Source organism: Armigeres subalbatus, chromosome 1 (assembly GCF_024139115.2).
Source record: "Armigeres subalbatus isolate Guangzhou_Male chromosome 1, GZ_Asu_2, whole genome shotgun sequence".
In the NCBI taxonomy this organism is placed as follows: Eukaryota; Metazoa; Arthropoda; class Insecta; order Diptera; family Culicidae; genus Armigeres; species Armigeres subalbatus.
Window position 1 is genome coordinate 299,340,302 of NC_085139.1, and position 26,733 is coordinate 299,367,034.

Consider the following 26,733-nt stretch of genomic DNA (forward strand, 5'->3'; position numbering starts at 1 on the left):
AACGCGTTGAATATTTGCCATGTGATAGTTCAGTCGGCAGTGACCTGTCAAGGCCTTGACTAAGACACTGCAATTCTGTTTAGACAGATTAGCTAAATAGCTTGCTACTACCGGAGATGGCTCCCGGATGTACAATTTTGTTTGATGACATGAATCCAGACTACTCCAATGCCATTTGTGCTGAGTGACAGCCCAAGAGTTGATCAAAAGCTTCACCCAACACTTGGATATTGGAATAGCTGGCTCAGGACCAATAAAGTCATGCGATGCTCCATTACGAGCTAACTCATCAGCCAATTCGTTTCCAGCTATGGAAGAATGGCCAGGTACCCATATAAGGTGTAAAGTATTAACTGAATTCAGTTCCTCAATTTGAGTTCGACATGCGATTACTAACTTCGACCTTGAGTTGGCCGAGGCGAGAGCTTTAATAGCTGCTTGGCTATCTGAACAGAAGTATATTACTTTGCCCATAATGCGTTGCTGCAGTGCAGATTGCACTCCACACATGATGGCAAATATTTCCGCCTGAAAGACAGTGCAGTGTGTACCCAGTGAGTGTGACTGTTCCAATCTCAGCTCACGCGAATAGACGCCTGCACCTGCTCTACCTTCGAGGAGGGAGCCGTCAGTGTAACAAACAATGCTGTCCGACATACTTCTCTCCAAATAGCCAGATGTCCACTCATCCCGCGAGGGAATTGTGTTGAAAATGTCCTATAAGGAAAACTACTAACGTGTGTGAGATCACTTGGAGCAAGGAAAATTTTGTCCCAATTAACCATAAGCGGTAACAACGAAGTGTGTGTAGAACTGCGGTTTACAGGATTCTCTTCCATAAAACCGAGGACCCATAGTCGGTAAGTACAAGAAAATGCTTCTTGTTTGAGATGTATGTGTAGTGGGGCCACGTCGAAGAGAACTTCGAGAGCAGCCGTGGGAGTTGAAGAGAACGCACCAGTCATTGCCATTAGGCACATCCTTTGAAGATGGCCTAATTTAGACTGAATTGTCCTCACTTCCCCTTTTGCCACCACACAAGACATCCATAAGCCAAAATTGGTCGTACAACTGTTGTGTAAATCCATTTGATATATTTGGGTTTAAGACCCCAAGTTTTACCAAAGGTTCGTCGGCATTGGCCGAAAGCCATACACGCCTTTTTGATTCTGAACTCAATGTTAGGAGTCCAGGAAAGCTTTGAATCCAAAATTAGACCCACATACTTTACTTGATCAGTTACATTGATTTCAGAACCAAAAAGATGTAATGGACGAATACCATTACGATTACGTTTTTCCGTGAAAAGAACAATAGATGTTTTATTCGGATTGACCGAAAGGCCATATTGGCGACACCAACTTTCAACTACCTGAAGGGCATTTTGCATCAGGTCGAATAAGGTAGTAATGCACAAACCCACTATCAATGTAAGATAGTCGTCGGCAAATCCATAGGTAGGAAAACCGCCATTATTGAGTAACCTCAATAGCGTATCTGCAACGAGATTCCACAAAAGTGGAGATAATACTCCCCTTGAGGGCATCCGCAGACACTTAATTTCCTAATCGCTGCTTGACGTAATGTCGAGTAGAGATGTCGGTTTTAAGCATCTGGTGAATCCATTTGGTAATAATATTAGGTAGCCCATGACAACGTGCGGCTTCCAATATTGCATCGAAAGACACGTTGTCGAAAGCACCTTCAATATCTAAGAAAGCACCCAAGCACGATTGCTTTTGAGCGAATGCTTTCTCGATATCGTACACAACCTTGTGTAGAAGAGTCACGGTGGACTTTCCAGATTGGTAAGCATGTTGATTAACATGGAGAGGCATGTTTGCCAAACAGTCATCACGAATGTGATGATCGATAATACGTTCTAAGCATTTCAGAAGAAATGAGGTCAGACTGATGGGTCTAAAACTCTTCGCTTCTTCATACGAAGCACGTCCTCCTTTTGGGATAAACTTTACAGTGACATCCCGCCAGGATTTGGGAATATACCCAGTAGCAAAACTGCATACTAAAAGCTTTTCAAAACATGTTTGATATGTTCAAAACCTTTCTGAAGTAGAACAGGATACATCCCATCCTCCCTGGAGATTTGTAGGGAGCAAAACTGTTAAGTGCCCATTGAATCGATTCAGTAGTTATGATTCTACGTGCTTGAGCCCAAGACCCATAGCTACATGAAAAGACATCAGGATCATCCGAAGATGTTATATCGACACATCCAGGGAAGTGCGTATCAAATAAGTGCTCTAACGATTCTTCATCAGAAGAAGTGTAGTCGCCATTTGGCTTGCGAATTTCGCCAACTTGGAAATCCTTGGATCTCGCAAGAATTTTATTCAATCGACTGGCTTCACTCAAATTGGAAACATTTGCACAAAGGTTTGCCAGCCGGATCGTTCAGCAGATCGTAGAGCCTTCTTGTAAGCTTTGCGAGCCAACTTGAAAGAATCCGTCCCTGCTGAATGGCGTCTGTTCCAACTCCTTCTGCACTGCTTCCTTAGCTTAGCCAAATCGGAATTCCACCAAGGGGTTCCTCTTGAGGTTTTTACAGAACGTAAAGGGCAAGCTTCTTCGAAAGCTTCCACGATGTGCAACGTTGTAGTATCAACTGCATCATCCAAGTCGGTAGGAGTTTCTATAGAAGGTAGATATCCATGAAATTTGGTAGAGAGCAACTCTGTGTAAAGATCCCAGTTTGTTGAACGGGGATTTCTAAAACGCAAGGTCTGCGAAGTAACATTCAAATGATCAAAGTAGATGTAGCGATGGTCAGATATCGATTCCTCATCTGACACATGCCAATTCGTCAATTCGTGACTGATTCTATTGGAGCAAAGGGTTATGTCTAACACTTCTGCTCTATTAGATACCATAAAGGTTGGGCGATTGCCTATGTTAAGTAAACTAAGTTCGGTACTACTTAAGTATTCCATCAAGCTGGAGCCTCTCAGATTGATATCCGAGCTACCCCAGATGATGTGATGAGCATTAGCATCACTGCCGACAATTAGCGGAAGGCCTTTTGAAGTGCAATATATGACAACTCGTTTGAAAGCATCCGTAGGGGATGGTTCATCATGTGGTAGATAAACCGAACAATAGACGTATTTCCTGACAGGGGTTCCGCCAGTTGCATCAATTGTGACAGCACATACATCTCTGGTTGTTAGTTCAGAGATAAGTGTAGCAATAATAGCATTGTTAACAAGCACACATGCACGCGGCATTGATCGAGAGTTTGCCATTTCTTTACTGAAAGCAGCAAAAACCGGGTTCACTAGGTTACCTAGGTAGAAGCTACCCTTGCGAAAATAGGGTTCCTGCACCAAAGCCACTTGGGATTTGCCATTTTGCATGAGTCTACAAAGATTAATCGTTGCTGTTCTTTTATGCTGAAGATTGATTTGAGCTATCTTAACTGAAGCCATTGCAAATTAAGATAATGCACTCCACAACTTCAGCATTAATATGAACAGCAACGATGAAACCAAATTGGTATCTTATCAGGAAAGTCAAAGACGAAACACAGAGTACAATGTGTATAACGCATAAAGCGAATCCATATAGGTGACAATTTGTTGAAAAACTAAATAAAAACATGCTCATAATCCCACCCTTATTTGACCTCAAGTTGAGATTGAATAAGAGTAGCCGATTATTTCGGAGAAGCAAAAGTCAACTACGCCATAGCTCCGGTTAGCGCAGTAAGGGCTAGATACTGTGAAGGGTGCCCTGGTGCTTCACAGGCTCCGTTAGCGGTTAGGTTCTTTTTAGACCCCCCTAACCATTCATTCGTAGGCACGGTAAGCATAAAGCCGCATCACACCAAGAATTTGGGGTCACCTGTATGGTGGACTTCTACCACCGGAACAGGCAATCCGTAGCGTTATTCTTAGCCAGATAACTGGCTGCCGACACCACACAGCTATCTTGGCTGTTCGGGGAGAGAAGTTGACATTGACATTAGTCAAAGTGAAGTTGCTGCAACCATTTTTGTCTTACTTGTGCTGCTCGGGACGCTATTGAGGTTACTTAATAATGACGGTTTTCCTACCTATGGATTTGCCGACGACTATCTAACATTGATAGTGGGTTTGTGCATTACTACCTTATTCGACCTGAAGCAAAACGCTCTTCAGGTAGTTGGTAAGTTGGTGTCGCCAATATGGCCTTTCGGTTAATCCGAATAGAACATCTATTGTTCTTTTCACGGAAAAACGTAACCATAATGGTATTCGTTCATTACATCTTTTTGGTTCTGAAATCAATGTAACTGATCAGGTAAAGTATGTGGGACTAATTCTTGATTCCAAGCTCTCCTGGACACCTAACACTGAGTTCAGAGTCAAAAAGGCGTGTATGGCTTTCGGCCAATGCCGACGAACTTTTGGTAAAACTTGGGGTCTTAAACCCAAATATATCAAATGGATTTACACAACAGTTGTACGACCAATTTTGGCTTATCGATGTCTTGTGTGGTGGCAAAAGGGGGAAGTGAGGACAATTAAGTCTAAATTAGGCCATCTTCAAAGGATGTGCCTAATGGCAATGACTGGTGCGTTCTCTTCAACTCCCACGGCTGCTCTCGAAGTTCTCTTCGACGAGGCCCCACTACACATACATCTTAAACATGAGGCATTTACTTATACTTACCGACTATCGGTACTCGGTTTTATGGAAGAGAATCCTGTAAACACACTTCGTTGTTACCGCTTACGGTTAATTGGGACAAATTTTTCACTTCCTTTTCCAGGTGTGTGATGAAAAAGGCTGTGAAGGCGATGGTACAAATCTCCCAAATTGAGGTGAACGTGCCCCTGGAGTTTGCCAGAAATAAGGCAGTGATTCTTTTGATAAAATTAAACTTTTGTTCGGATTATGACGATCCTATCTTTAAAAGTATGCGTTTGTCCGGCTCAAGACAATGGTGGATGTGATCCCTTCTTTAAAAGTAGGTGTTTGCCTGGAATAAGACAACAGTAGAAGTAGATCCTTCATTAAAAGATGGCGTTCGCCAGGATTAAGGCAATGGAAAATGTGATTTAATCTTCAAAAATAGGCATTTTCCTGAATTAAGGCAAAGTTGCTTGTCCAGATTAAGACAATGGTGGATGTGATCCATTCTTTTAAAATAACAGTGTGCCCTGATGAGAGCAATGGTAGATGTGATCCCTTCTTGTAGGCGCTTGCCCGGGTTAAGGCAATAGTGGATCAGTTCATTCAAAGTTAATTACCTATATTCCGGGTATTAAGCCACCCGGAGTGGTTATAAATTAGTATGTCTGAAACTCGATTTTAATGCACATTATATGCACAACATGTGACAAATTTGTGGGAAGAAGTCGACGGAACGATTGGTTCGACGAAGAGTGCAGACAGATTCTGGAGGAGAAAGACGCAGCGCGAGCGGTCGCGCTGCAGCAAGGTACCCGGCAGAACGTGGAACGTTATAGACGGAAGCGGAGACAGCAGACCCGCCTTTTTCAGGAGAAGAAACGCCGCCTGGAAGAAGCGGAGTGCGAGAAGATGGAACAGCTGTGCCATTCTCAAGATACACGCAAGTTCTATCAGAAGCTCAACGCATCCCGCAAAGGCTTCGTGCCGCGAGCCGAAATGTATCGGGATAAGGATGGGAGCATCTTGACGGACGAACGTGTGGTGATCGAAAGGTGGAAGCAGCACTACGAGGAACATCTGAATGGCGCTGAGAGTACAGGCAGTGAAAGTCAAGGCAGCGGAGGAGATGACTACGTCAGTTCAGCGGACGATGGAAGCCAACCAGCCCCCACCTTGAGGGAAGTTAAGGATGCCATCCAACAGCTAAAGACCAATAAAGCAGCTGGTAAGGATGGTATCGGAGCAGAGCTCATCAAGATGGGCCCGGAAAAGCTAGCCACTTGCCTGCACAAATTGATAGCCAGAATCTGGGAAACTGAACAGCTACCGGAGGAGTGCAAGGAAGGGGTTATATGCCCCATCTACAAGAAAGGCGACAAGCTGGAGTGTGAGAACTTTCGAGCGATCACCATCCTTAATGCCGCCTACAAAGTGATATCCCAGATCATCTTCCGTCGTCTGTCACCATTAGTGAATGAGTTCGTGGGAAGTTATCAAGCCGGCTTCGTTGACGGCCGCTCGACAATGGACCAGATCTTTACTGTACGGCAAATCCTTCAAAAATGCCGTACCAGATCCCAACGCATCATCTGTTCGTTGATTTCAAGGCGGCATACGACAGTATAGACCGCGTAGAGCTATGGAACATTATGGACGAGAACAGCTTCCCTGGTAAGCTTACCAGACTGATCAAAGCAACGTTGCATGGTGTGCAAAACTATGTGAAGATTTCGGGCGAACACTCCAGTTTGTTCGAATCGCGCCGGGGACTAAGATAACTTTCGTGCCTGTTGTTCAACATTGCGCTAGAAGGTGTCATGCGGAGAGCCGGGTGTAACAGCCGGGGTACGATTTTCAACAGATCCAGTCAATTTATTTGTTTCGCGGATGACATGGACATTGTCGGCCGAACATTTGCAAAGGTGGCAGAACTGTACACCCGCCTGAAACGTGAAGCAGTAAAAGTTGGACTGGTGGTGAATGCGTCAAAGACAAAGTACATGCTTGTGGACGGAACCGAGCGCGTCAGGGCCCGCCTGGGAAGCGGTGTTACGATAGACGGGGATACCTTCGAGGTGGTCGAGGAATTCGTCTACCTCGGATCCTTGTTAACGGCTGATAACAATGTTAGTCGTGAAATACGAAGGCGCATCATCTGTGGAAGTCGGGCCTACTACGGGCTCCAGAAGAAACTGCGGTCAAAAAAGATTCGCCATCGCACCAAATGTGTCATGTACAAGACGCTTATAAGACCGGTTGTCCTCTACGGACATGAAACATGGACAATGCTCGAGGAGGACTTGCAAGCACTCGGAGTATTCGAGAGACGGATGCTTAGGACCATCTTTGGCGGTGTGCAAGAAGACGGTGTGTGGCGGCGAAGAATGAACCACGAGCTCGCCCAACCCAGTATCCAGATGGTAGCTAAAGCCGGAAGGGTACGATGGGCAGGGCATGTTGCAAGAATGCCGGACAGCAACCCTGCAAAGATGGTGTTCGCTTCTGATCCGGTAGGTACGAGACGGCGTGGAGCGCAGCGAGCGAGATGGGCAGACCAGGTGCAAAACGACTTGGCGAGCGTGGTGCGTATCCGAGGATGGAGAGATGCGGCCTCGAACCGTGCATTGTGGCGTCAAATTGTTGATTCAGTGTTATCTGTTTAGATGTTAACTAAATAAATGAAAAAAAAAAAATGATGCAACCTCGATCTACTTTATCTTTCTGAGAAAATACTTCGAATTGCCCCTTTTTCTTTCATATTTCCAAATTATAATAAATGTCCGTTATGCCAAATTACCTACTTTTTTGATGCAGTTCACAATTATATCAAATGTCCGTTATGCCAAATGGGTTGCTCCCGTGGTAAACGGTCGTTTGGTATAACGCACATTTGAAATAATTTTGAACAGGATCAAAAGTGAGGGTCAATTGAAACGATGGACATTTGGCATATTTTTTTGTGTTCACTAAATTTGTTGTTGCTTGATTAAGTGGTTTTCACAGTGCACTCTGTGCTTCGTCTTTGACGTTCGTCCATTATTACGTCCTCAGTGTTTTTGTGACACCTCTCTTTAGTACCTAGTTTAATGCGCGCGAGCCTACATAATTGGCTTTCCTATAAATGGTATCCCAATCAGGAGAGAATAACAAATTTATATCATATTGTGTTAAGTTCAACAGTTTTTCTAAAATAAGCTGTTATAAACTTGGTTCAGGATGTTGTTAAAATAACTAAATTTTCTAACAAAACAATGAAACAGAACTAATTCTGTTATAATTTTGTTGAGAAAAAATGTGATAATGATGTATCATAACTCGATTATATCAAAGGTTGTTATAAATAACTGATGTTGTTACAATCATGTTTTAATCTTGTTTTGCCTTCCTAGTCGGGATATCACATGCAGTCGCATTGTATGATTTATCCAGTATATTTTATACTTCATTGCGTTTTACAAAATGCATCGTATGTATGTATTATTGAATGTATCCTCATTCTCCAGAAACCTGTTCCATTCTCCTTTCCAACTTCACTTCCTCTTCCTTTCCCTTTTTCACTTCCTTTTCCGCCAGGTAAATGATGAGAAAGGCCAGTGAAGGCGATGGCACAAATGTCCCAAATTGAGGGAAACGTGCCTCCTAAGCCGACGTTCTGATACCTGATATTCCGGGTATTGAGTCACCCGGAGTGGTTATTAATTACTATGTCTGAAGCTCGATTTATGCGTATTGCATATGCACAACATGTGACAGATTTAGCTCGAAAAATGTATTGAAGGGTAACTACTTCCTACAGTGGAGTTTGGTCCCACGAAACCAGTACTTACGCGGGTTAAGGCAATGATGGTCGTGATCCCTACTTTAAAAGTAGACATTTGCCTGGAATAAGGTAGATGTGACGCTTTAAAAAAAAAGTGTTTGCCCGGATTGAGGCAATGGTGGATTTGATCTAGTCTTAAAAGTAGGTGTTTATTTGGCATCAGGTAACGATAATTGCGGTTCCATTAAATGAGTCAATGATGGATGTGATTCCATCCTCCGAAGTAGATATGCCATTTTATTTGTCCGTTTATTCGGAAAATGACTACCATCAGTCTATTTTTTGTTTTGCTTAATCATGACATTTGGCTTTTCGTCACATACAACTGTTGATAATTTCAAATTATTGCCAACGTTTCTATTGTGGAGTTTGAATCTTCATAGAACTCGAAATTAATCAACCTGTCTAGTGGAGTGTTGGTCAAACGATGGACTAGGGCGTTATGACCAACACTCCACTACGCAGGATGATTGATTTCGAGCCCTGATAAACATCTCAACTCCTGGATCAAAACGTTGGCAACGATTCAAAACCATCAACATTTTCAAGTAACTGAAAGGTGAAAATCCTGATTATTAGCAACAAATCCAGTCGAAATCTTTGTAAATGTATATTAGAGTGATTCAAATTTTGACTTTTTTGCCCCACGATGCTTAAACGATTACATTTGCCATTTTAATAATCCTCCTAAATTTTAAGCAATTTTGGATGTAATTTGACTGTGCACACTTCATTTGAAGTTTGTATGGAAATTACTGTGAAAACTGACCCTTAGGTGGAAGATCGCTCCGTGAAGTGGCCCATGAACTATTCAAATATAATCAACACATTGCCTTTCAGTATTTCCTTAATAACTTTTCTTGCGAGCATCAAATCGTTTCGCAATAAAGACGGCCTGTTTCCTTGTAAAATTTCTTATGTTGCCGATGTGCTCATATGTTTTTAGAGCTTAAAGGGAAGCGTTGGGGAACGGTTTTCCATGAAAGTTACTGTTCTCATAGCAATTTTCATACAAATCATCGATGGTGTACATCGATCCAATTTCGATAGATAATTATCTTCATTTTGAACGATTTGGCATTTTATTCTTACTAGATTTCAAATCTATTTCAAATCGTGTTTGAGTGAATGTCACGCGCTTAGAATTAAAATTGACTTTGATTTCTTTCTTGGGCGAGTATATAGAATTGAAAAGTAAAGTCTATATGCGGAAATATAACTCCGAAAGAATTGCCCCCTGTTCTCAATATCCAGTCACACCAATGATTAGATCTACGGCTCATGTGGCGTAGGGTTGAAACTCATTTCTTGCTCATGAACCGGGGGATCAGGGGATGCTATCTAACAAATGACCGTTGCATGCAAACGATAATGATGATAGAATTACTCTACTCCATCAATCATAACCGGTTCGTTCCTGTTGCGGGGAAACCCAATTACTCAGTACCTTAGAGAATTTTAAGCTACTCCATGGGGGTCAAACAGTAGCATTCGCTCGTTTCTTGGGATTCCTAATCTTGATGGTTTTGGTAATTGCTAATAAACTTTAATGATTGAATAGCGGTAACTAAAATTTTGGCCCGATTATTAGGTTGAGTGTTTAGGTCCTGCAAATGTTCAAAATCAAAATTCTAGTTTATTGTGTAGGCATACTTTGAATACAGCGATACCAAAACGCAACTTTCAGGAACAGTTCTGTTGTCTAGCAAACCTTTTTATATACAACACAGACATTATGCAAATTCTCGGCCGCTTCAAAGTGTGTGTATTGCTGTTGATGCACTATTCTGAAGTCTGAACCTGTATGAAGTAAGTCCTTATTTACCAACTCGAAGTGCATCATCCTCAATCGTGCAAAGGCCTCCATTTTACAAGTAGGTATATGTTCAGGGCGGATAATTTATGTGTCTGATTCGAACGTGTTTGCCGGTCGGTGTCCGGTCAGCAAACCAACTCCAGTCGTGGCCAAGACCGCGACCATTGACGTTACTCGGCCCCGTTGGACAGTTGCATACAAATACCGTGGCCAATAGAAGGTCGAGCTGTTAGAAAGCGCACCCAATCGAAGTGACACCCATTCGCACACGTTTGAAAACACAGATGTTTTCATGGTAACAAAACTGAAAGTGACAGATGTGACCAAAGAAATTATTTCATCCCAGTAGGCTATGGCAGAACGAGAATTTGAAGTGGCAAAACCAGTGTAACCAATTGGACGGGTGAATGAAACCCAACGAGGGCAACTGATTATGACAGTGTGATAAAATGGCGAATGCACTGTGAGAAAAATTGCTAGTGATTCAGTGAGAAAACTCGACCAGACAAAGTTAGATTTTTCTTACAGTGCATTGAGAGAAATAGTGAAAAAAGCAGAAGTGTGACAAACATTTTCCAGCAGATTGCGTGAAACAGCACGTGAACCATTGAAGGAGTAAGGTGAGAACTTTACCAGTAAAAATATTCCACCCCCTATAGCGTTAAGGGAAAGGAACGTGGCAATAATTTATGCACCAAAGTGTCTCCAGGAAAATGTAACAAGTTAGAACAAACTCTCCCATGTATATAAAGTAGTGTGACTGGCGTGTTTGCCACCGCTTCTTTGTCCTGTCGTAGAAACTGTAGCAAACTGTGTACTTAGCGTGTGTTGAGAACTAATAAGCAGAAAAAAAATCGAACAAGAACAATTTCCCACAGTGAATGGTAAGAACTTGTGATTGATTGCCCGTTAGCCAAAAGTGACATCACTACAAGGTTAGTGTCTAGAATATAATATCGCTCATTAGCCTACTTGTATCCTGAATTCGACCATTCTCTGTCTCCCATCCAGCCGTTTATGTGTGTGTGTGCTCATCTATTTCAGACGCTGTGTGGCAAGAAATGTTTTCTGTAAATATTTTTCATCCTACTGTAAAAAAACATAGTTCACCTGTAAGATTGACTAAAATAATTCTCTACCTTCTCTTATTCGTCACATTTGAAGACACTATTGAAAAAGACGACAAATGTTGAATTATTCAACTATATAACAGTAAAATAAAATGTTTGGTAGATTGGACTTTTCGTCTTTTTTCATAGTGTCCTCTAGCCACGATTTGAAATATTTTAAAATTAAACGGAGAATTTTTCGATTCGATTCTTACAAACTGTACAAACAATCAAATACTCAAATCGCACCAGTTGTAAACACCCCACTCTACACTGTATCAAAGCCATAACACGAAACGAACAAGTATCCGAAATGCCCCTTCCGTCCATTGACCATCCCGAACTGTCGGCCGTTCCGTCCCATTTCCTGTACAGCAAAATTCACCCGCACTGAAATTGGCCGCCATTGCTCTGAATTGGAAAATGCACCAGCCGCAGCCGTTCCAGTTTCAGCACCAGCACCAAAAACCGACGGCCGGCGGAATGTGCACGCGAAGACGAGCGGTAAATTTAGCGAAGGTTCATTCTAATCCAACTGGCAGGAGAATTTGAAGCTGTTTTTCCCCCTCCTATTAGTTGTCTTTAGCCTGCATTGAAGTTAACATCCATTGTTTGTTTTTTATTGTTGATCTACTTTTCGGTACCTGTAGTTGGTAGTGCATGTCAAGATGAGCGTCGCCTGTAGTTCCGATGCGGATCATAGAACTAGAGTAGAACGATTTTTCTCAGTGTAGAGACATCATAGATGCAATATTTTTTTGTAAGTACTGAGCTGTAGTTTGAATGGTGTAATTTTTATCGAAGATATTTTTCAGTGTTCTGAATGTTTCATTGTTGATTCGTTTTGCTTTATCACGGCTCTCCGATAACTCATTTGAATGCTCTACACTCATATTTATTGATGTTTTATCTTTTATATCATTTTCATTTTTTATATTATTTTAACCCTTATGCGGCCAACAAAAAAAACACACGTGGATGGCCGACAGGGTACCCGTGTTCCCATAAATTGATATTCTCATAACTTCAACAATTTTCAACCGATTTGGATAATTTTGACAGTTTTAGAAACAGAAACTCATATACTTTTTGCCCATTGTCAAGGTTTACAGCGTATGTCCATGGTTATCCAGGAAATCTTTGAAGTAAGGCTTAAGAGTCTACACGCGTAACCAAAGGCCATTCAACCAGTTTCAAATATGTTACAAGCTCTTTGCGCTTCTTAGAATTGAAGGTGTTCACAGTATATGCTTCGGGTAATGCAAAAATCCCTGAAATGAGGTCTTAGTCATCCAAGAAATCTCTGGAGTAAAGCCTAAAGATCTACTCGCGTAACCAAAGGCCTATTATGCATATTCAAATACGGTACATGCTCTTTGTGGTACTTAGCATAGAATGCGTTCACAGTATATGTTCCGAGTCATCCAAGAAATCTCTGGAGTAAGGCCTTAAGGTCTACACTCGTAACCATGGGTCTATGGACTTGTCTCAAAAGTGGTACATGCCCTTTGCGCATCTTGAAATCAGATGTGATCACTACATATGTTCTGCACTATCGAAGAAATCTCTCGGATAAGTCCTCTGGCGCCTTAATTGCATATGTTCATGGTCATCCAAGAAAACCCTGGAAAAGGCCTTCAGGTCTACACGCGTAACCAGAGATCTTTTAGATTGTTTCAAAAGTGGTGCATGCCCTTTGTGGTACATAGAAAAGAGCGCTTTCATTGCATATGTTGATGGTCATCCAAGAAAATCCTGGAAAAGGCCTTAAGATCTACACGCGTAACCAGAGATCTTTCAGATTTTTTCAAAAGTGTTACATGCCCTTTGTGGTACATAGAATAGATTGCGTCCATTCCATAGATTCATGGTCATCCAAGAAAACCCTGGAATAGGAATTTAAATCTGCAAGGGTACCCAGAGATCTTTTGGCTTGTTTCAAAAGTGGTACATGCCCTTTGTGGTACGTAGAATAGAATACGTCCATTGCATATGTTTATGGTCTTCCAAGAAAATGCTAGAATAGGCCTCAGTATCTTCACACGTAACCAGATACCTTTCGGATTCTTTCAAAAGTGGCATATGCCCTTTATGGTACATAGAATATACCGGTTTCATTGCATATGTTCAATGTTCATGGGTATCCAAGAGACACTTGAACAATCCTTAGAACTTCACACGCAACCAGAGTTCTTTCGGTCTAGTTGAATAGTTATACATGCCTTTTATTGTACGTAGAATAGAATGCACCCATTTTAAATGTTCATGGTCATCCAAGAAAACCCTGAAGTAAGGCATTAGGATCTACACCAGAGATATATCAGCCTGTTTTAAATTTGGTACATGCCTTTGGGGCCCATGAATAAAATGCGTTCATGGTATATGCTAATGGTCATCCTATAAATTTATGGAGTAAGACTTCTCGATACACTCGATACGGAAGCAACGCACAACTGTCATTTTTATTATTTCACGCATGCTGCGACGCAGCAAAGCTAAATCAACAAAAATTACAGTTGTGCGCCGCCTCCGATTGGTGTGCCCCCGAAAACGCGAGCACTTTGAAAGTTGGATTCCGTGAGGAGTGTCCTTAATCTAATTTTAATATGGTACATGATCTTTGCGATATTAGCCCGTTTTTTTCCCTCACGTTCTCGGCGTGAAGTTGTATCGTTCCAATTTATTTACATTTTGCATTTCCAAAGCATAGACAACTTCATATTAGTGATATGAATGAAGTTTGTATACTACCTGGAACCAACAACAACAAGACAACAATAACTACTTGGAATGCTATTATATCAAGATGAGGTTTCACTTCTTGTTTATTCTTCAATAACTGCCCAGAGCTAATGACAACAACTTGAACTACTTGAAATGCAAACATATACCAATAGCCTTCCGTTCGTGGGTTGATCTACAGATCATTCCTATATGGAGTTCATAGACTACCTAGTACCATGGCAAAAACAAAAACTACAGCAGACGTTCGATAACTGCAAGTCATTTAACTGCAATTCGATAGTTGCAACAGTTTTACAGTTATCGGACCGATAAACTTCAAACCGATGTCAGATTCAATGACAGCTGCATTGCGCTGCACATTTGGATGCACTTTTATTGCATTTGACGTCGATTGACAACCGTTTGACGTCTAGAGTGCGTTGCAGTTATCGAACGGCATTCGATAACTGAAAAGTAAACATTTTGCAGTTATCGAACGGCTACTGTACTAGGAATGCGTACATTCACTCAGATGAGGTTGACCCGATTTTGTCACTCCCAGATTTTGTCTACCCCTAATTTTGCCTAACCCGATTTTATCACGTTTTCGACCCAATTTGCCGCAAACAATAAAGATTTTCATGAAATAACTTTCACTGCCTGTAGCTTATTATTATTATTATGGGGTCTCACAACTTGTTTATTTTCAAATAACTGCCTCCATTAAGGAGGTTGATCCATCGACCTTGACTCTAGTTCATAGACTACCTGGAGCTCAAGAAAACAACAAGAACTACTCACAAAACTTGTTTATTCTTCGATAACTGCCTTCATTACGGAGATTTATCTACAGAACTTCGGTGGGGTTTGATCCCACAAAACCAGTAAGCTAGACAGGTGTTTTCCCTACTAAGCTACGAAGGACCTCCGTCGTCCTCCGCAGCTTAGCGGGTACTGATGAAACCAAATTTACAGCACCGGGCATGTAGCCGATTTTTTTTTATTCTTTGTTTAGGTGTTTTTTTTAATTCTAGATTAAGTTCAACACCGAGCGCATGTAGCCGAACTCTCGCAATACATTCTCAGAACTAACTCTCTCATATATGTTTTTGTACAATGCCAACCAAGTAGGGAGTATTTAGTATTATCTGGCTCCTACACACTTGCTTCATCACCAACGGCGCTCGATGAAGTTGGGTTGTGTGAGATTGTGCCAGTTGGTCGTCAGATCCCAACCCGACCACATAAGCGAAGAAGATCGCCTTTCGAGTTCAGTACATTCAAAGTTAATTGCCTATGTTCCGGGTATTGAGCCACCCGGAGTGGAAATTAACTCGATTATGCATATGCACAACATGTGATAGATTAAGTTCGGAAAAGGTATTGGAGGAAAACCACTACCTTCCGTCCCTCCCAGTTGTTCTTCAATAACTGCATCCGTTACGGAGGTTGATCCACCGACCTTGACTCTATGGAGTTCGTAGACTACCTGTAGCCCACGACAACAACAAGAACTACTTGGAATACAAACATATACCAAGAAAGGGTCACGCTACTTGTTTATTCTTCGATAACTGCCTCCATTACGAAGATTGATCCACAGACATTGACTCTATGGAGATCGTAGACTACCTGGAACCAATGACAATAAGAACTACTTGGAATACAAACAAATATCATGAAGGCGTCACACAACTTGTTTATTCTTCAATAACTGCCTCCGTTACCAAGGTCGAACCCCATACCTGGACTCTATGGAATCCTCGATAACAACAAGAACTACTTGGAATACACACATATACCAAGAAGGGGTCACGCTACTTGTTTATTCTTCGATAACTGGCTCCATTACGGGAATAGATCCGAAGATATTGACGGTATGGAGTTCGTAGACTACCTGGAACTCACGACAACAACAAGAGCTACATGAAATACAAACACATACCAAGAAGGGGTCACATAACTTGTTTATTCTTCAATAACTGCCTCCATTACAGAGGTTGATCCACCGACCTTGAATCTATGGAGTTCGTAGACTACCTGGAGTCTTCGACAACAACAAGAACTACTTGGAATACACACATATACCAAGAAGAGGTCACGCAACTTGTTTATTCCTCGATAACTGCCTCCATTACGGAGATTGATCCGAACATCTTGACTATATGGAGTTTGTAGACTACCTGGAACTCACGACAACAACAAGAACTACATGAAATACAAACATATACGAAGAAGGGGTCACGCAACCTGTTTATTTTTCGAAAAACGCCTCCATTACGGAGATTGCTCCGAAGATCTTGACTGTATAGAGTTCGTAGACTACCTGGAACTCACGACAACAACAAGAACTGCATGAAAAACAAATATATGCCAAGAAGGGGTCACAAAACATGTTTATTCTTCAATAACTGCCGCCATCACGGAGGTTGATCCACCGACCTTGAATCTATGAAGTTCGTAGACTACCTAGAGCCCACGACAACAACCAGAACTACTTGGAATACAAACATATGCCAAGAAGGGGTCACACAACTTGTTTATTCTTCGATAACTGCCCCCATTACCGAGATTGATTCGAAGACCTTGACTGTATGAAGTTCGTAGACTACCTGGAACTCACGACAACAACAGGAACTACTTGGAATACAAACATATACCAAGAAGGGGTCATGCAACTTGTTTATTCTCCGATAACTGCCTCCATCACGGAGATTGATCCGAAGACCTTGACTGTATGGAGTTCGTAGACCTGGAATCAATGACAGCAACAAGAACTACTTGGAATGCAAACATGTTTTAAGAAAAGGTCATTGGATGACCCGGAATATATACTGTGAAAGCATTATATGCTAAGCACCATAAAGAGCATGTACCGTTTTTGAATTTACACGATAGACCTTTGGTTACGTTAGCAGACCATAAGATCTTATTCCAGGGATTTTTTGGATGACTTAGGCCTTACTCCAGGGGTTTTTGGAAACCCAGAATATATACTGTGAACACCGACTATTCTAAGAAGAGCAATGAGCATGTAATATATTTGAAACTGGTTGATAGTCCTTCGGTTACGTGTGTAGATTATTAAGCCTTACTTCAAAGATTTCTTGTATAACCATGAACAAGAGCTGTAAACCTTGACAATGGGCAAAAAGTATATGAGTTTCTGTTTCCAAAACTGTCAAAATTATCTAAATCGGTTGAAAATTGTTAAAGTTATGAAAATACCAATTTAGTGGAACACGGGTACCCTGTCGGCCATCCACGTGGTAAAAAAAATCAGATGCCCCTCCCCACGTCCCTCCTCACTGTATCAACGTGATTTTCTCACAGATGCTACATTTTATGGAGTTCTTAGATGTCACCGAGTTTCAGCTTTCAGCTATAAAAAGTCATTGAAATATCACCACTTGAATTTGAAAAAGGAACACGGGTACCCCGTCGGCCGCATAAGGGTTAAACGAAGTGGCGTGTTCTGATTCAGCTGAATCGACAAGTATTCAGCTGAATCAGAACACGCCATTGTTTTAAGTCATAAAATTAATCAAATAGACTGTTCCAAAAATTATAAGACACTTATTAATAGTCGACAAATTGAACTGCATGTATTGTTCCATAAAATTTAGAAAATTCTGTTTTGGGGCGCTTGATTATTGTTGGGGCGCTTTTTCTTTAAAAAAATCATCTAAGAAAAAACGTATAACAATCAGTTCAGTTGAATTTTCTTTATAGGTATATAGGAATGTTAATCTTGTGGTTGAGAAGAAGTGGCAAATAAAGCCTGTCCACGTTAAATTTCGGACACCCGTCATCCAATGCGATTTTTTAAAATTTTCACAAACCACTGAGGAGATCAATTTACACGACAGTTGAATCTCTCCGCTTTATGTTATTCTTTCAACGGGTTTTCCTTCTCGTCCAACGAGATAAAATGGCTACAAATCAGTTGGACTTTGTCTCAGTGTCCAAAATTTAACGTGGACAGGCTTTATGTTGCGATGGTCAGAAAAACTCAAAAAATTCAAAATATCTTGGTACATAATAATAAATTAAATCAGCGTGGCTTTCAAATCAAATGACTTAAGCGTTTGGTACATGCGGTACAGCGAATTAAAAGCGATTAAAAAATCAAAAAACATGTTATATATGTATAGGTAGAAACGAGATCTTGACATTTATTTTATGTTTTTCGGAGCACCTCACTGTGAATTTCAAATGTCTGTAATTTGATTACAATATTTTGAATTTTTAATATTTGTAATGCTTGGTAAATTACCATTGCATAGCATAGTTACGGTGTACTACTTCGTAGATTGGACACTAGTTGCTTAGGGTCATTTGCCCGAATGCCGTTTGGCCGAATAGTTGAAGTACGATTATTTATTAAGTGTTATAAGTGAGAAGTGAGTAGTGAGAATTAAGAAGTGTTTGAAGTAGGAAGTGAGAAGAGACAAATGAGAAATGAGTAGTGTGAAGTTATGGGTAAGAAGTGAGATGTGATAGGTGAGAACTGATAAGTGAGGCAGCGAGAAGCAAGTAATACGAAGAAAGATCATCTCGAAGGAAGAATGAAGAAGGAAGAAGGAACAAGGAAGAAGGAAGAAGAAAGAAGGAAGAAGGATGGAGAAAAAATTAGGAGGGAAGAAGGCAAAGGGTTGAAGGAAAACGGAAGATTGCGACTGGTAGAATGGATATTTTGACGTTGGCTTTCTCAGTCTAATTTAATTGAGACGGCTAGTTTGACATAGCCCGACGTTTCGCAAGAAGGACGAAGAAAGGAAGAAGGATAAAGGAAGAAGGCAGAAGGACGAAGGAAACAGAAGTGCTCAGCTCTTTTTTGTCCTTCCACTTTTCACTTCTCACTTCTCTTTTCCTACTTCTCATTACTCACTGCTCATTTCTCACTCTTCACTATTCGTAATTTGAGGACAATTTTTTTTGGCATTCGGCCAAATGGCGTTTGGCCATACGGCATATCCGAATCATAACAAGCCATGATAATAAATTTATCAAACTTGTATGCAAGTGCGAAAAGACAGAATTGGATAGGCACCCCCCACAGAAAAATGGTGATTCTCGCTTGGTTTTCACTCATTTCGTGTTGGTTACTGCACAGCTGTATAGAACAAGTTGAAATACATCATCATAGCCACTGCTCCCCGCATTTGGAGCTTTTTAAAAGAAATTTATCATGGGGTATAGCCTCCCGAATCAATTGTCTATCATGACAGCTTGCGAAAAAAGTCTCTCGCGGTATGCTACACATCGTATATGTATACAGAGATGATAAGTGAGAGACTTGTTCATTCTCTTCAGGATTCAATCCCTGATCGAAACCAAATAAACCGACTTTATGCAATGCACACTGAACAGGCATAACGAATATAACATTCTTTGAGCGGTTTGCATGCAAGATTTGATACAAAACGCTTCATCCAAAGAATGTTACAACTTTTTGTTTTGGGTGTACTTACTTAGAGAGGTCACCGACTCAGAGAAACCCTCATAAGTACCACCCCAGTCAGCACAAAATCGTATATGATGCAACATAAGATGCTAAAGTGGAGGCGATATACCCACATATTGTATGGGGAAGTACCTATATGGCCTCCACTTTAGCATCGTATGTGACATCATATACGATCTTGTGTTGAATGGGACGGAGTTGGATATTGTGGAAGGTATTTGTTGAATGACTAAACGAAAAGAATTTATTTGTCTCTGAATACATTTTTGTAACAATACTTTTTCGTTATTCTATCATATGTTGCAGTCTGCTTAGTTTTTGATGATAAACAAATGCAGTTTTCATGCAAATGAAAAAAAAAAAATATTTCGCGGCTGTCAAAATATTGTTTTTTTTTCGAAAGAAGCGTAAGAAAGGGCTTCCGACGAGCATAAACTTAAATAGTGATAAAACTCTTTACCTCTAACCAGGCTATTGACATCCTATTGTTTAGCGTATACCAAACAACCTTTTTACATTGCATGCATATTTGAAATGCTTTAAACGTTGACGATAATTTATTCAGTCATATCCCCTTCCTTATCCTCAATATTCTTGCTGATAGCCATCACGTTGTTCATTATGTAAATTTTCATATGCAAACAAGAAAATTTTAGAGAAACAGCATAACAATTAAATTTCATTTAAAAAGAAATCCTCGTTTACCAATTGAACAAAAACCGTTCTGACATACCGCCGTCATTCGGATTGATTTCCACACGAATGCAACATCTCAGTGCAGTGGCTATGAGATCACCAGCTGCATTCTGACTCATTGTGTTTTCAATGTTTATTCATTTGCTACCTTCGCTCGGGAATGGCTGTGTGCCCCAATCATACAAAAAAACTTGGCTGCCACTGAACGAAAGAAAAGCAAAAACTAATTACACGTCCATTAGGAGAAAATTAAATTCATATTTAAATTATTGCCTCGTTCGAAAGCTTTTCGTGCCGCCGCCGTATCGTTTACTCCGGAAGGCACTCTAAAGGACAATTGAAAAAAGAAACTGAACCGAGCGCTGTAGTTCCTTCTGTTTGGCATTGTTTATGACTAAAATCGAAGCACTTCAAGGATAATTATATTTTTCCTTCGAAATTTCACTTTTCGTGGTGTTAAATTGCTTACAATTTATTTTTGTTTTTCTTATATACTAAGTATATGTAAAGGCTATACTGCCGTGAATCGTATATTTGTCCCATATGAAAAGGAAACCCAGCAAAGATGGAAAAGATATGCGGTTCACGGCAGTATAGGATCACTCCAAAACCGAACTTTTGAAAGAAGGCTCGAAGACTCGTAGTGTTATATAACAATTGACTTAGCTCGACGAATTGAGGTGATGTCTGTATGTGAGCATGTACAAAAAAATGTAAGACACACTAATAAGACACGTAATTAACCTTATCCGATTTGCTTGCAATAAGTTGCATTCTGGTGGGGATTCTCATCGATTTGTTTTCGGCGAAAAATGACAAAACAAAACTTTGCCAGACTGTCCGGACGTTTCGTTCGATTTACTGGCCTTCGACCATCTTCTGCGGACAAATCTTCCAGTCACTTATTTTCTAACAGACAGCCATTACTACTAACTGGCTGTCTGTCTGCTAATGGCTGTCTGTTAGAAAATAAGTGACTGGAAGATTTGTCCGCAGAAGATGGTCGAAGGCCAGTAAATCGACCGAAACGTTCGGACAGCCTGGCAAAGTTTTGTTTTGTCATTTTTCGCCGAAAACAGATCGATGAGAATCCCCACCAGGAATTTCGGGGCGATTGATCCATTTTAAACATTAATTTGCTTTCGATGCGGAATCCGGTCTAATTTTTCGCTATTGAAAATTGGCCCAATCGGGCATTCCATTCCAGAGTATTTAAAAAACATTGTTTTTTTCTTCATTTATCCCAAGGGTTTTTTTTAAACTGCTGCATGCAGCGCAATATTGACCCCTCTTATGTGCTTTTCTCGCAATATTTTAGAAAAGAGAAAGGCATCATCGCGAGGTGGATTATTCTGGGTTTTTAAACCGAAGGATCGTTTTTTAGGGCCCTCTCGTATGAGGCCCTCTCTTTTCGGAAGATCGAGACCGTGAAGAAACGGAGCAACTGTACCGCGCTAATAACACGAAAATTCTATGAGTAGTTAAACCGTTCACGTAAGGGCCACGTGCCACAGCCCGATATGTGTAAGGACATAAACGGGAACCTTCTTACGAACGAGCGTGAGGTGATCCAAAGGTGGCGGCAGCACTACGAAGAACACCTGAATGGCGATGTGGCAGACGAAGATGGCGATATGGTGATGGACCTGGGAGAACGCGCGCAGGACATAAATCTACCGGCTCCGGATCTCCAGGAAATCCAGGAGGAGATTTGCCGGCTCAAGAACAACAAAGCCCCTGGGGTTGACCAACTATCAGGAGAGCTATTTAAACACGGTGGTGAGGCACTGGCTAGAGCGCTGCACTGGGTCATTACCAAGATTTGGGAGGAGGAAGTTTTGCCGCAGGAGTGGATGGAAGGTGTCGTGTGTCCCATCTACAAAAAGGGCGATAAGCTGGATTGTAGCAACTACCGCGCAATCACATTGCTGAACGCCGCCTACAAGGTACTCTCCCAAATTTTATGCCGTCGACTAGCACCAACTGCAAGGGAGTTCGTGGGGCAGTACTAGGCGGGTTTTATGGGCGAACGCTCCACCACGGACCAGGTGTTTGCCATTCGCCAAGTACTGCAGAAATGCCGCGAATACAACGTGCCCACACATCATCTATTCATCGACTTCAAAGCCGCATATGATACAATCGATCGGGACCAGCTATGGCAGCTAATGCACGAACACGGTTTTCCGGATAAACTGACACGGTTGATCAAAGCGACGATGGATCGGGTGATGTGCGTAGTTCGAGTTTCAGGGGCTTTCTCGAGTCCCTTCGAAACCCGCAGAGGGTTACGGCAAGGTGATGGTCTTTCGTGTTTGCTATTCAACATCGCTTTGGAAGGTGTAATACGAAGAGCAGGGATTAACACGAGTGGTACAATTTTCAATAAGTCCGTCCAGCTATTTGGTTTCGCCGACGACATAGATATTATGGCACGTAACTTTGAGAAGATGGAGGAAGCCTACATCAGACTGAAGAGGGAAGCTAAGCGGATCGGACTAGTCATCAACACGTCGAAGACGAAGTACATGATAGGAAGAGGTTCAAGAGAAGACAATATGAGCCACGCACCGCGAGTTCTCATCGGTGGTGACGAAATCGAGGTGGTAGAAGAATTTGTGTACTTGGGCTCACTGGTGACTGCCGAAAATGACACCAGCAGAGAAATTCGGAGACGCATAGTGGCTGGAAATCGTACGTACTTTGGACTCCGCAAGACGCTCCGATCGAATAGAGTTCACCGCCGTACCAAACTGACAATCTACAAAACGCTAATTAGACCGGTAGTCCTCTACGGACACGAGACCTGGACGATGCTCGTGGAGGACCAACGCGCACTTGGAGTTTTCGAAAGGAAGGTGCTGCGTACCATCTATGGTGGGGTGCAGATGGAGGACGGTACGTGGAGGAGGCGAATGAACCACGAATTGCATCAGCTGTTGGGAGAACCATCCATCGTTCACACCGCGAAAATCGGACGACTGCGATGGGCCGGGCACGTAGCCAGAATGTCGGACAGTAATCCGGTGAAAATGGTTCTCGACAACGATCCGACGGGCACAAGAAGGCGAGGTGTGCAGCGGGCAAGGTGGATCGATCAGGTGGAAGATGACTTGCGGACCCTCCGTAGACTGCGTGGTTGGCGACGTGTAGCCATGGACCGAGCCGAATGGAGAAGACTTATATACCGCACAGGCCACTTCGGTCTTAGTCTGAATAAATAATCGTATGAGTATTAAGTTGAAAAACTCCTAAAACAACTTTAGAATCTAATGGAGTTCCTTCTTTATCTCATTATCAATTTTGGCATTGTTGAGATTCTATGCGAGATTCAGACTGAAGCCGAAGAAACAAGCTCTTAATGTTAATGTGCTTATTGTTGTTTTTGGAACATTGCTAAGCAAAGCTTCCTTTCATACTCCACTAGAGTACATAATGCCGTAGGTTGTAGATAATATTTTTCACACGTAAGCTGTTTTTTTTAGATCGGACAGGGATTTGAATCAAGGTACCATATGCTTTGACTTCTTTGTAGCTTCTTTTTAGTACCACTGGCGGCGCCAGAGCTCTGTGGAAGTGGAAGTGGAAAAGGAAAAATCGATAGTTTATGTTCAACTTATTGTAAAAGCAGTTTAAATGATCTACTAAATGCATTCAATCATTATGGGCTCTCAAAAACAGTCCATTTTGCACCAACTGTGCGGTAATTCATGCCATTTTAGTCGCTTGATACTTGTAAAAATAGATTTGAAATTTAGGAGTTATTTTTCCATCGAAACATTATCCACCTCCCCCCCCCCCCCAGTTTCGATATTAAGGTTAAGTGTAAAATCTTTAAATTATTTGCTTTCATCGTACAAACCACTACAAACTGAATGTGATTAGTTTAATTGTATTATAATAGTCACCTGTGCTGCCGCTAACCGCAAGTCGAGCACATCTGTATATGGAGCCCCATATACTGATGTGCTCGACTTGCGGTTAGCGGCAGTGTGGCAAAATGACAGCACCAGCGTAAACTGTGTTAGTGTATGTATAACACAGATTTTAACATAGTATTAGTGTGAACATTAAAGTATATTTTTGCACAATGTTATGGTGTGATAAAAACTGTAAAGTCTGTACAATTGAAATTTTTTGAGTCGATTTTTACACTTACCCCAGTGTACCTTAATCTGGCGTCAGTAGTAAGAGCTACAATTGGAGGCGCTAATCAGTCAAGCGATGAATCAATTACAAAAAAAAATGTCAGGCAATTTAAAATATTACGCATTTTTTATTCCATTTCATTGTCTCTAAAATGCAATGCAATCGTATAAGTTATTGAAAAAAATTCTAGAAATTATTTGGAATGTTTTTCCAAAAAACTTGTGTTTATTCGGATACCATCGGTAGTTCCATTTCCTCGGAAATTTATCCAGTAAGTCTTCCGAAATTTCCAGCGAAAATCGTTTCCATAAACCTAGGATAACATTTCAAGAATTTCCTTAGGAGTTTCCGAACGATTAGTTAACGGAAGTGACAATGGAAGTCCTGAACGCAATTCCATCATATTTGTTCCAGAATTTCTTTGGACATTCCTCCAAGTATTTTTTTCTCCATTTTTTTTATTTCAGTTATTTCTGGATTTAAGAGCCTTGGTCTACGGTAAAGGATGTATTTTGAACCACCCTTAGGGGGGCTCTTATTTTGGACCACCAAGAGGAATTTGCCCTCAGTGGTCCAAAATATGAGCCGTCGAACTGGTGGTCTAAAATACCTCCCTTACCCTACTAGGTCAATTACGCTTGGTACGAAACCAATAGCAACCCATGGTGCCAATACAGGCCCTTAGGAGCCATGCGCATGTTTTATGATCTAGATTCGTCCCAACCGGATGTTCTTAGATCTCCAAATCATTCTGGAGTTCAGAGGAATTGGTCTACCAAGACAACTGGGCTCGATATCAAGCCAATAAAAACCCATTCACGATCTAGATATGTCCAATATTTTAAGTTTCCCAAATCATTCTGGAATTCAGACCTATTGATCTTCCATGTCAGCTGGGCTCAATACAAAGACAATAGCAACCCATACAGGTCTTAGAGGCCATGTGAAAAGATCTACGATCTAGATATATTTAAACAGGATGTTCTAAGTTCTCCAAATCATTCTTAAGTTCAGAATTATTGCTCTACCAAGTCAACTGGGATCAATACAAAGCCAATAGGAACTCATACATGCCCATGCGCATGATTTACGTTTAGGTACCGGGTTTTAAGTTCTCCAAATCATTCTGATGTCCAACCCAATTCATCTTTCAAGTCAACTTTACTTGGTACAAACACAAAGCCTATAGGAATCCATTGAGTCTGGCTATTGGCCCTCAGACCATATAGCCATGTTGTCCATATAGCCGCCTAGAAGTCATGAGCATGATTTACGATTCAGATATGTCCAAAACCGGATATTCAAATCATTCTAGAATTTAAACCAATTGGTCTATCAAATCAATTGTGCTCGGTACAATGGTACAAAACCAATAGCAACTTATGGTGTAGATACGTCAAAATTGAATGTTTTAAATATTTTCAACTACTCAAGAGTTCAGATGAATTGATCTACAAAGTCAACTCGGCACAAAACCGATAGCAACCCAACATATTCAGGCTACTATCGGCCATGCTTACGATTTACAATCTATGTTCGTCCGATATGATGTTTTGAACTCTCAGATTATCGGATGGGAACATATCTAATTTGTTTGTTCATATGCATGGTTTCCAGGGACCTAAATGGACATAATAACTTGTTATCGGTTTTGCACCTAGCGTTGTTGACAAAGTGCACTAACTGGTCTTAACTGCAAAGATTTGGAGAACTTAGAACGTCGTATTCGGTAATTTATAAACCATAAAACATGCAGATTCGGACATAACAATATTGCAAATCATGCGCATGGCTTTTATGGGACTATATGGACACTATGGGTTATTATTTATTTTGTAGCGCACCCAGGTGACTTGGTAGATCAATTGGTCTGGACTCCACAGTGATTTGGAGAACTTAGATCATCCGGCTTAGACATTTGCTTATCGTAAATCCTGACTTTGGCCTTGGTTTGGACTTATATAGATCGAATGGCCTCTAAGGGCCTGTATGGGTGGTTATTGGCTTTATATCGAGCCCAGTAAACTTGGTAGATTAATTCGTCTAAACTCCAGAATGATCTGGAGAACTTGGAACATTCGGTTGGGACATATCTATATAATACATTTTGCGCATGGTCTCTAAGGGCCTGTATGGGCATCATGGGTTGTTATTGGTTTAGTATCAAGCGTGATTGACCTGGTAGATCAAGGCTATGAATATCTGAAAGGTTTGGAGAACCTAGAAGATGTGTAGAAATATTGTCTGCATGCATAATTCGTCATTAGACTGGCCCAGGAAACAAAAAGTTGTCGAATTCCACGGGGCACCCCCCAGT

The 26,733-nt window shown here is 41.3% G+C and overlaps 1 protein-coding gene across 1 annotated transcript in view; it reads left to right on the plus strand.

The window, feature by feature from the left end:
* The first annotated feature begins 12,131 nt into the window (after positions 1–12,131).
* LOC134207792 (echinoderm microtubule-associated protein-like CG42247) overlaps positions 12,132–26,733 on the plus strand; it is a 217,610-nt gene continuing 203,008 nt past the window's right edge. The window contains exon 1 of the mRNA XM_062683705.1: positions 12,132–12,140. The gene's annotated coding sequence lies outside the window, so the exon portion shown is untranslated. The remainder of the gene's footprint in view (positions 12,141–26,733) is intronic.